The sequence below is a fragment of the Vigna umbellata genome, chromosome 1, assembly GCF_029865625.1.
Source record: "Vigna umbellata cultivar VRB3 chromosome 1, Vumbellata_1.0, whole genome shotgun sequence".
NCBI classification, from domain to species: Eukaryota; Viridiplantae; Streptophyta; class Magnoliopsida; order Fabales; family Fabaceae; genus Vigna; species Vigna umbellata.
Genome location: NC_142165.1, coordinates 70802713 through 70815420, shown reverse-complemented (window position 1 = coordinate 70815420; position 12708 = coordinate 70802713).

Here is a 12708-nt window from a genome sequence, read left to right as displayed (position 1 = left end):
TTCTAGCTATTGTTTGATTATTTTGTTTGCCCAAATTCAATTCTAGATTATTAAATTAATGGAATGAAATTTAATGAACAAAACTAACTACAGAAACAATTTACAACTCAAAATTTGGCCATCGGAGTTGCCAATTTCATCATTTTTCCTTGCTGGACAGCCCCTTTGAATTGACAAATTCTGCTCCTTATCCACTTCCTAAGATGCCACCTTAGTTGGAAAATGTTTTTAAAACTGGACTGCACCTCAAAGTCTTGAGAACACCACTATTGTACACATAAATTAGCACCAAAGCAGATCAAAAACTGGACCAGAAATGTACAAGGACAACACCAAAATCTGACTTGAATTGGACAATTTTAACATGCCAACAAGCTTAAAACTAATAGAAATAGGTGTAGAATAGAAGTAGGCACTCAAATTGATTCTAAGAAAGGTTCTTCAACAGATGAAGAAAGCAAGAAAAACTAAAACATGTTTTGCTCCAAGCAAAATGGAATTTTATACCAACTTCATGAAAACAGCACTTAAATTTTTTCAACTCTACACCAAAAAATTGATCCAGGATTGGTGGTTCTAAAAGTGAATTCGTGCATAAGTGATTCTGACTCTTTGATAATACTTTCAGCAACTTGAATTCACAATTTAAACTTGTTTGAACTCTAATTGGGTTCAAAACGAAACTGTATAGCAGATTCACCCTTTTAGTTCCCAATTTCACTAAAAAATGAGGTTTGAATATGCAAATTGCACATAGATGAATCTGGCTTCAATTTGAATGTTGTAAGAAGTTTAAAACAACAATTAGGACTTGTTAAAATTGCGAAATACCACAAAATCCCTGCTGCACGAAAATAGACACCCAATACAACTTTTTCTTCTTCAAAATGACTACTAAAAATGCACTATAATGGTTAGAATTTGCAAACTGCACTAAACTAGCCTAATAAACTTATAAGAAGCTGTCCTAACAAGTTTAGAATGGTAAAACGTAGCTAATTAGAAACTCACAGTACAAAAACAACATAAATCTCAAAATTTGGTTACTTAAACCTAAAATTAGACCTAATGTCACCTTATTTTAACTAATGTGAACATCCTAACATGTCTAGAGTAGTGAAATGGACCTAGTAAACTATTAAAAAGCAAAGAATTCCATAAACCACAAATTATAGTATATATCCATGCTTTTGTAGATATTTGATTGCCTTAATTATGTTGATGTCTATATGGTATGTTCATTTACATTTTCTTTCATTTATTAGGCTATAACTTGATTAAGTTAAGTACTCATTTAAAAACCTATGGTACTACACACATTCTCAAAGCAATGAGAAGGGTAAAAATACACTAAACACTTAGAACCTACAAAATATTTGGAAGTACTCTAGACAAGAGAACTTCAGTAGTAATAAGTTGTCTCCTCCAACTTTAATACACAGCCCCTTAGTATGTCTAAGGCATTTCAATACTGAGGACTTGTCTTTGCATGCCCTTATTGAATGCCTATGACAATAGTGTTCAAATTGCCTTCCATGTTCGACTTGAGTAGTAATAGGTTTATTACTTATGTCACATGGAGTGTTGTTGTTTTGGCTAAGTTTTTATTTATTTGGCTTGTCACAGAACATGGCCCATTTTTCCAACCATCATGGATGGATATACGACCGTTGTTACAAACTTGTTTTTCAATCGGCAAGTATGACCGAATCGTTCAAGTAATAAACTTGGTAAGACCAAGTATCGTTCTTCCCAAAGGACTCACGGCCTAGTTTAGTTATGTGGTTTCTTAATTAGCTAAGACTTACAGATAAAATATTTGGAGTTTAATATGCAATACAGAAAATAAACATGTATGCATGAAGTTTTGATCAATGGCAAAAAGCAAAAGATAAACACTTTCAATGATATTAATGTATGAATATTTTGTTGGGGTCAATTTCACCTTATCCACTCTCATATTTTAGGAATTCAACATTCAAATCATCATTGTTAATGCCACTCTCTAAAGTACCTTTCTAGAAGGCTTCTCCCTAATCACGAGTTCATACAATTCCTAGCATTCCTAATGATCAGTTCATAAGTGCAGGAGCTTAACGACAACCAATATCATATTGGGAGAAATTCCCCGGATCTAGACTTCCCCGTACGTGCCCGTATCGACAAAACCAATAATCATGCATCGAATGAATTAAACAATGCAAGCATTAAGCAAAGAGGAAAAACCCTAACTAATGATGAAAGAAAGCATAGATCTTAAATAAAAGATGTAAAAACAGATTCCATATATGAGAGCTTCAAAAGATTACATTGATTCCCCAACAAACATACAAGGTTTAGTTCACCATATTCATGGTGAACCTAGATGAACAATAATGAAAGAATGAAAGAGATAGAAAAACCCGTGAAAGAGAAGAGGAGAGCTGTCACCATCTCCCAATCTACCCCAAGGGGTGGAAGAGAGAGTGTTTGCTTCGTTTCTGCCAAAGATGCCTAACCCTAGGAAACCCTAAAGCTTATATATCATTCGTAAATTACAAAAAGTCAAGTCCAAGCCCATTAAAGTGCCGCTCAGCGGTAAAATACCGCTCAGCGGTGAGTACGTGACTTGTTTTCTCCCCTCAGCGGCCATTTTGCCCCTCAGCGGACCTCACGTGACTTCTAGAGTGCCGCTCAGAAGTAAACTACCGCTCAGCGGTGAGTGCGTGACTTGTTTTCTCCCCTCAGCGGCCATTTTGCCCCTCAGCGGACCTCCCGCAAGCTCCTGAGTGCCGCTCAGCGGTAAACTGCCGCTGAGCGGTGACTTCGGCTTCTCCTTTTTGCACTTTTTGTTGTCTTTTCTGATTTCATCTCTCTCCTTCTTCACTTCTTTCACCAAATTCACCTTAAAACCTGCACAAAAACACTGAAATCAAGCATAAACCTGTCCAGCTCTCTTATTTCTAAAAACATGAAGAAAAGCATGATTTCAAGCTAGTTTCTAAGTGTAAAGGTTGCTTTTAGTGTCAATTTTAATCATGAAAATAACAGTTTTTCAACTGTTATCACAACCCCAAACTTAGAACTTTTCTTGTCCTCAAGCAAACAAGATGTAACTCTATCTTCAACCAATTCATATGATAGTTCACCTCATTCAAAAAGTCTTCTTTCAAGATAAGTACAAACTTCAATTAAACTTATGACCAATATTTCAATCAAGATGTGCACATGCTTTAGTTGTTCACAAAGTCATTTAAATTCCAACAAATGCTATTCTTCATGAATGATCAATCAATTAAGCATGGATGTTCATGTGTTAATGGAATATCTCCTCACTAGGTAAAGTGTTTCACTCACACACAAGTGTATAAGAGGTAATCACTCATTCACTCTACTATTACAATGTCACATGAATTAACTTTGCCTTTCATTTTACCACAATCAAAAACATTCACAAGCATGCATCATCACAAGGACTTTTCAATGGCTTATAATGTGGCTGGGCTCACAAGAAAATTGGTTTTTCTGGATTACAAAATCCTTGAGTTAATAGAATCATAACAACACAATCATCTTATTCATACCCAACTCTCTTTTTGCCTTTGCATTGAGCTTTGCTTCTTTTTCTTTTCTTTTCTTTTTCTTTGCATATTCTTACTTTTTAGCTCTTAGCTCAATGCTTTTTCATATTTTCCCAACAACCCCAAACTTGAACATTTAACAATACCACACAAGATCTTCTACTTAACTCAAGGTAAAGATTTTCAATCAAGGGTTTTCAGTGTGTATTCAAGGCTAAGGGTTCAAAGGATGGAACACACAGTGTTCTCTTTTAGTGGGCTAATTTTATGAATTTGGCCAATAAAAAAGGTTTTCAACAAATGGCCTTGATCACATGATGCAAAACAAGCAATTGATTCAATCATAGAAAACCTGGGCAAAACCATTCATGCTTTCAAAGTAATAGCATTCAACAATAACAACTCTGAAGCTCAAAATCTCACATATAAGCTCATTCACATTCGACATACACATCCTGCTTAATTTCACAATCACAATCATGATATCCTGCATTTGTTCACAAAGCTTGTGAATCACCTGTATAAGTATTTTAATGTGCACATCATCTCAACATCAATCAATCATAAGCATCATTCAGAATTACTTATCACAAAATCACAGTTAATAGCAAACCATCATAACAAACCAGGTTTCAAATAAAGTACATCAAACCCTAATCTAAAAACAGAAACAAATAAGTTCAGAAAACTTAAACCACAAAACATAAGCACATGATAGCATTCATCAGTAAATGCTATCTCAGCTCCTCATCAATCTGAGCTGTCCTCTGTATCTTCCTCTTCCTCCTCATCTTCATCATCTTCAAATGCATCATCCTCATCAGCTTCATCTTCTTCCATATCTCTAGCTGAAGCTTCAGCTGCTTCAGCTCCTCCTCCATGCACTGGCTCCTCTGGCCATGCTACCACATTATGGAATTCATCCATAGTCCACCTGTGGGCTGGAGGTGTATCATACATCCCCATAATCATCTCAGCAGTGGCCACCTGCCCTCTGTGAATGGACTGCAACTGAGCCCCTATAAGAGACATATACATGTCCCTCATCTGGAATGGCTCTGCTTCATGTGTCTCAGCAGATGTCTGGCTCTGTGCTGGCCCTCTCTCTCTACGAGCACAGCGTGGTGGGACTGGCTGGGCTACCTCCTCACCTCCACAGTACTGTCTATAATAGGCCTCATCAATAGCCTTTCTTGGCCTCTCAAATGGTGGAACTGATATATCCACCCCAACTAGCTTGCAAAGGTGAGTAATCAAAGAAGGATGTCCTAATGGTGCTTTGTTGTTTGAGGTGTTGGCGCACATACTTATTTCATCAGCTATCACCTGCCCAATATTGACATTTAAGCTTCTGATAGCACAGTAGATGAATAGTGCCCTACTGAGAGTAATATCTGACACATGTGAACATGGCTGAATGTTGGCATGAGAAAACGCCATCCAATACTTTGCAAGAGGAGTCAAATCCGTCCTCCTAATGTTAACCACTGAGCCAGATCTATTCCTTTGGAAGTGTCCTCCGGGTATACACAATACTCTCTCCACATCCTCATAATCAGCACCTTCCTCCATGCAAAGAGCAAACTGGCACTGCTCACCAGCCCACTCAGTATCCAGGAAGTTATTGATAGAATCAGGATCATACCTGATAGCATGGCCTCTGACATAGCCCAAATAATTCTCAGCTGGATAATCACCAATCTTCTTTGCATTGGTGTAAAATTCCTTTACCACAGCTATGTTGGCAGGTGCAGGATAAGTGGCTAGCTTTCCCCAATCATTCCCTAACACTTGCTCTCCAAACTGAGGAGCAAAGTTAGGTATCATTCCAACCTTTCTCTCCATCAGAAGTCTCCTGTCCTGAACCACCCTAAAGTGCTTCTCATGTTTTCTAGAGAGGAACCTGCTAGATTGGGGTTGCTCTGGTTCCTTTTCCTTTCTCTTGGTTGCCATGGTTTTCAATCTTTTTCCTGATGAGGATGTCATTCCTACATTCAAAACACAAACAAAACCACAGAACATGATGTTAATCATTAGTAAAACACAGAACACAACTCCTTTTGAAGCTAAACCACCGCTGAGGGCCAGAATTCCCCCTCAGCGCCACCAGTACCACATTCCAGATCACACAAAACCAGAAAAATCAAATCTGGCAGAGTGCCGCTCAGCGGCAGTTTACCCCTCAGCGGTAACTCTGCAGATTTTTGAAAAACCTATTTTAAAGCTTTCCTAACTCCACCCAAATGCAATTTTCAGTTTTCCAGTTCATAATCATGCAGTTTAATCGGTTCAAACATCAAATATATCATCAAATCATGCCAAGAAATCAAAACCCCTAAATCTTCATGCTTTGACAATCATATTTAAAATCAAAAACCCTAGAATGAACAAAATGCATTTTACTTACTTGGGTGGAGATACTAGATGCAATGAGAATGCTTCCAAGCTAGAATGCTCTCTTCCAACCCCAAACTTTGATGGCACACTAGTGAAAAAGTGAGTGGAAGAGAAATTTTCTTAAGAGGGAAGAGTAAAAAGATGTGGAAAACCTTGGAGAAGGTATGTGGGAGTGTTTGTGCAGAGAAAAATATGAAAATGTGAGAGAATACGCAGCTTAGGGTTTAAAAATACCCTAATGGGCTCGGGTCCCGCTAAGGGGAACTAAAACCCTATTCTGCGAGAGTACCGCTCAGCGGTAAAGTACCGCTCAGCGGCACTTTCGTGATGTGTTCTTCTCCTTCTTTTCTTAACCTACGTGCCTCCTAGACATGCCCCTCACTGGCTCCTTGCAATTCAATGTTCAAAAATGCTTATGCAAACCCTAACTAAAACAAATCAACAAAAATATTCAATCAACTGGGTTGCCTCCCAGGTAGCGCTTGTTTAACGTCACGAGCCTGACCCAAAATCCACCAACACCCTTCAGTAGGTGCAAAATTTTCTTACCAACACCCATCAGTAGGTGTTACAGCCATTGTATCCTTCAGTAGATACTTAACCACCTAGCATCCTTCAGTAGATGCTATATCCAACAAAATAAATACAAAAATAATGTTCACAAATTAAAAATTACAAAACCAAATCAAAAGTTTTTAAATTCACTGGGTTGCCTCCCAGCAAGCGCTCTTTTAATGTCATTAGCTTGACCCAGTAAAGCTCAAGTTCCTTCTTCTTTTTCTTCTTTCTACTGAACTTCTTCAGAAATTTGATCAAACCAGGAACCTGTTGCAATGTCTCAATCATAGGAACTTTAATCTCCAATTTCTTGAAGATTTCCATAAAGCACTTGAATTTCTTTTCCTTCCTATGATTCTTCTTTAGATGAGGATGTGATTTTTCATGTGATTTCTTCTTCTTTCCTCTCATCTTCTTTTTCTTCCTTTTTCTCTCCCTAAATTTTCTCTTTTTCTCTTCTTTTATTTTTTTCTTCCTTTCTCTTTTTCTCCTCAACTTCTTTATTTTCACACAAATTTTCTTTCTCTCTTCTCTCTCAACCACTTCTTTTTCTTTTTCTTCATCTTTATCTTTCTCACTCAACTCTTCTTTCTCTTTTCTCTCTACCCTTTCCTCATCTCCCTCTAATTTTTCTTCATCAAGAATCTTGTCACTTTCAGTGATAATGACTTGCCCTTCCTTTTTAAGGTTAACTTCAATATTAACATCATCATTTAATCTCTGACTAATGTGACGAAGTTGTATCTCCATTCTTTTATATGATTCTTCAATGCTTTTCTGAGTAGAGTCGGAATTTTTCAAAAATCGTTGAAGGGTGTCCTCCAACCTATCCAAACTTCTTGATAGAAAGGGTTGTTGCTGCCATTGTTGTTGTGGTTGGTTCTCAAATTGTCCAGCAGCTTGCCAATATTGGCTTTGATCCATGCTTGAGTGAGGTTCCCACCATTGGTTGAGATTACATTGGTAGAATTGAGTGCCCCTATAGTTAAACTCTTGACCAAATTGCATTCTGCAGACATTAGGCACAAAACCCTAAAAATAATTGTTAGCACAAAAAGATATAAAAGAAGATATAAAATCAGAGATAAGAAGATGAAATAAAAACAGGAAAATAAAAACAGAAAAATAAAATAAAATAAAATAAAATAAAAACAGAAAATAAATAAAAACAGAAATTCAAAATTAAAGTCAAAGATAATCAATAATCACACAAATTAACCAGTTAAACCACGAGTCCCCGGCAGCGGCGCCAAAAACTTGATGGACAAATTTATGAACACCAAAATATGATGTCACAAACTTGTTTTTCAATCGGCAAGTATGACCGAATCGTTCAAGTAATAAACTTGGTAAGACCAAGTATCGTTCTTCCCAAAGGAATCACGGCCTAGTTTAGTTATGTGGTTTCTTAATTAGCTAAGACTTACAGATAAAATATTTGGAGTTTAATATGCAAGACAGAAAATAAACATGTATGCATGAAGTTTTGATCAATGGCAAAAAGCAAAAGATAAACACTTTCAATGATATTAATGTATGAATATTTTGTTGGGGTCAATTTCATCTTATCCACTCTCATATATTTTAGGAATTCAACATTCAAATCATCATTGTTAATGCCACTCTCTAAAGTACCTTTCTAGAAGGCTTCTCCCTAATCACGAGTTCATACAATTTCTAGCATTCCTAATGATCAGTTCATAAGTGCAGGAGCTTAACGACAACCAATATCATATTGGGAGAAATTCCCCGGATCTAGACTTCCCCGTACGTGCCCGTATCGACAAAACCAATAATCATGCATCGAATGAATTAAACAATGCAAGCATTAAGCAAAGAGGAAAAACCCTAACTAATGATGAAAGAAAGCATAGATCTTAAATAAAAGATGTAAAAACAGATTCCATATATGAGAGCTTCAAAAGATTACATTGATTCCCCAACAAACATACAAGGTTTAGTTCACCATATTCATGGTGAACCTAGATGAACAATAATGAAAGAATGAAAGAGATAGAAAAACCCGTGAAAGAGAAGAGGAGAGCTGTCACCATCTCCCAATCTACCCCAAGGGGTGGAAGAGAGAGTGTTTGCTTCGTTTCTGCCAAAGATGCCTAACCCTAGGAAACCCTAAAGCTTATATATCATTCGTAAATTACAAAAAGTCAAGTCCAAGCCCATTAAAGTGCCGCTCAGCGGTAAAATACCGCTCAGCGGTGAGTACGTGACTTGTTTTCTCCCCTCAGCGGCCATTTTGCCCCTCAGCGGACCTCACGTGACTTCCAGAGTGCCGCTCAGAAGTAAACTACCGCTCAGCGGTGAGTGCGTGACTTGTTTTCTCCCCTCAGCGGCCATTTTGCCCCTCAGCGGACCTCCCGCAAGCTCCTGAGTGCCGCTCAGCGGTAAACTGCCGCTGAGCGGTGACTTCGGCTTCTCCTTTTTGCACTTTTTGTTGTCTTTTCTGATTTCATCTCTCTCCTTCTTCACTTCTTTCACCAAATTCACCTTAAAACCTGCACAAAAACACTTAAATCAAGCATAAACCTGTCCAGCTCTCTTATTTCTAAAAACATGAAGAAAAGCATGATTTCAAGCTAGTTTCTAAGTGTAAAGGTTGCTTTTAGTGTCAATTTTAATCATGAAAATAACAGTTTTTCAACTGTTATCAGAAGGCGAGGTCTGAAGGAATCTTTTGTCATCGGAGTTGAAGAGTTCGTGGAGACGACCCGATGATATCAATATTATGCCCTTGATGGAGGGATTCGATGTCCATGCATCAAGTGCGAATGTACAAGGATTTTGAAAGATGAAGTCGTCAAAGTTCACCTTTACCAAAAAGGGTTCATGCCTAATTACACGGTTTGGACATTTCATGGTGAAGAAATTCCTTCGACCTCCACTGCAGTTGAAAAACGGCTTGCATCAGGTTCGAATACTATTGTACATACATCTGAGATAGATCAATTTGCCTATATGCAAGAGATGGTCGACAATGCTCTTCGTCACCATTCTGAAGAAGCAGACGATAGTCATGATGAAGAGCCTCCAAATGAAACGACGCAGAGGTTTTACAATTTACTTACAGAGGCAAATCTACCTGTATTTGAAGGTTCATCTGAGTCAAAATTGTCAGTGTGCATTAGACTCATGGCTGGCAAATCTAATTGGAACGTTCCCATTGAAGCAGTGGACTTCTATACAAAATCGATGTTAGATTTGACACCACCAAACAATTTCATGCCGAAGAATTATTACCAAGCCAAAAAATGTGTTTCAAAGTTGGGATTGGATGTCAAGAAGATTGATTGTTGTGTTAATGGATGTATGTTATTCTACGACAATGACAGTGGCAAAAATGATGCATTGTTGACCATCTCTTGCATATAGGCAAATGAGAGTGTTGCCTGAAACTTCACAGGACGTACAACATATCCCTCCGACCCAGCCACGACCCTCCTCGTCACCCGCTGCCCCTCAGCAGCCCACATCAGTCCAACCCTCATCAGTCCAACCCACAGCAGTCCAGCCATCAATAGAGGAGCAGGATGATGAAGATCATTCTGATGATAACTATGTACATTATTAGTTTCATTTTCTTATTACTTGTTATAGAAACATTTGGATATTAGAACATTTCGATGTTAGATCAACTGGGTGATTTTGGATGTTAGAACATCATTATCTTACATTCTTTTATTTTTAACTATAAATACATGTTCTATGGATTAATGGATGTTCTATGGATTAATGGATGTTCTATGGATTAATGTATGTTCTATGGATATTGATCAATGATTGCATCTTTGAGATGCACATTATGCAGCTCTATATGTGCTTGAAAATTGTTATGCAGGTCTGTTTGTGCTTGAAAACTGTTATGCAGGTCTGTTTATGTTGTTGGTTTCGCCAGAAATACAATTATCACTTACATTTCCCTCCAACTTACCGAAGGCTTTTGCCCTTCGGTAAATACCCACGTTAGGTAATTACCGAAGGCTTCTGTCCTTCGGAAATTACCGAAGGCTTTTGGCCCTCGGTAATTACCGAAGGTCAGAAGCCCTTGGTAATTGTTAGCGACAAGGGATATACCGAGGGCTCATTGGCCGTCGATAAGCCGTCTGTAAATACCCTTTTCCGACGACTTATGGCATTTTCCGAGGGCTTTTGGCCTTCGGTAATGCCCTTCTTTTTTGTAGTGTTACTTAAAGACTAATCAAGGTGATTAGCTATATATGTCATGCCCACCCAGATAAAAAGTCCATTAAACATGGTATAAATAGCATAGTACTCAAGGTAAATTAGTTACATTCCATTATTACAACATTATTACCTTTTGGGTTTAATCCTTTACTACATCCCTATTTATGTACGAATGTCTCAATTGGGTCCTCGTTTTTTAAAGTGTATCAAAATGGTCCTTAATTTTGAAAATTCATATCAATTGAGTCCTTTCCGTTAAGTTGACTGGACGGCGTTAAAAAAATTGATGAGTGAGATGCTAAGATGACGAACGAACGCTCGTCCACCAGTGAACGAACGCTCGTCCACCACTGAACGAACGCTCGTCGACCTCTTACCGCTGGACGACCGTTCGTTCCACACTGGACGACCGTTCGTTCAGTGGTCGCCGAGCGTTCGTTCGCTGGTGGACGAGCGTTCGTTCGCTGGTGGACGAACGTTCGTTCGTCATCTCAGCATCCCACTCATCGATTTTTTTAACGTCGTCCAGCCAACTTAACGGAAAGGACTCAATTGATATCAATTTTCAAAATTAAGGACCATTTTGATACACTTTAAAAAACGAGAACCCAATTGAGACATTCGTACATAAATAGGGATGTAGTAAAGGATTAAACCTTACCTTTTGATGTATTTGGCTAACTTGAGTGTTGGAGTGTTTTTTACCGCCACAATTCTTGAAATTGGAGTGTTGACACAATATATCTAGTTTCAAAAGAATATATGTACAACATCATCATACATTTTTATTTTGATAATATTATATCAATGTAAATTTTCAATGAATGAAGTAATTACATAACACATCTTGATTTAGGAGGATCTATTTATTCATAAGAAATTAATCTTATGAAGGTCACTTGTTCGCAATAAGCTTATAACGTTTTTTACAAAAAGACATTTAAAAGTAATTTTAATTTAAAGAACTAAAAGATTAATCCATTTGAGGGAAAAATGGTTAAACTTAAACATATAATAATACGTCTTATGATAGAGAACATGTTTTTAGACAGATTTTTGCGCAGCCAGCTCGGGAGACCTAAATCAAACGAACAAACGTTGTTACTCAAGTAGCTTTGATTTAATAGTAAGAATTCAGAAATTGTTAAATTTCCAAAGAAATACTAATGTGCTTGGTTGAGCTAATAAAGTTGACAAAATAAACCATAATAGATACAGAAACATCAAGGTGCTTCATTCATTGACTCCGGCATCAAGAACATGGACAAAATAAAGTACCTAGTAAGACTTTTGTTCAATGAAATCCAAATTGGAAAAGGTTGCTTTCTTACTAATTGTCAAATTTATGATTCGATCCCTTTAATTCAGTTAAACCATGCATTCATATTCTTCTCTAAATCTATCTCTGTCGACTGTCTTTATCTTAGACCAAACCTACAATTTAATGCCACTAATTGGCCATTCCAAACTTGAGGGGCTTAAAAGAAAAACTGAGAGGACCTATATTAATAAATGATAGCAACAGTCAAATCTAAAACTTAGAATATAAATCAATATGTACGCGAATGTCTCCTTTTTCCATTCACATACACAATTATCTAACTGAACAACCCCTTTTTAAAAACCAAAAGGAATTCATTTGGAGTAAAAGCTTCTTCTTTAGAAAAAGATTCTCTACCTACCTTTATACTCAAGAAGACATTCGTTTTCTATTTTAACTTGAAAAATTATTAATTTACCATCAGGAGAACTAATTATAATATTTAAACATATATACATTTCAGATGTCTAAATAATTAATATAGTTGAATTATCATATTTTAAGAAATTATTATGATTGAAAAAGTAAAACTTAAAAGATTATGTTTGAGTTAAGAAAATGTTAAAATGGTATCAAAAGGTTTAATACCTCTTTTGGTCCCTCGAAAGGGGCAAATGTTCAATAGGGTCCTACCTTTTTTTAGAAGTTCAATGTGGTCCCAAATTTTGTAAA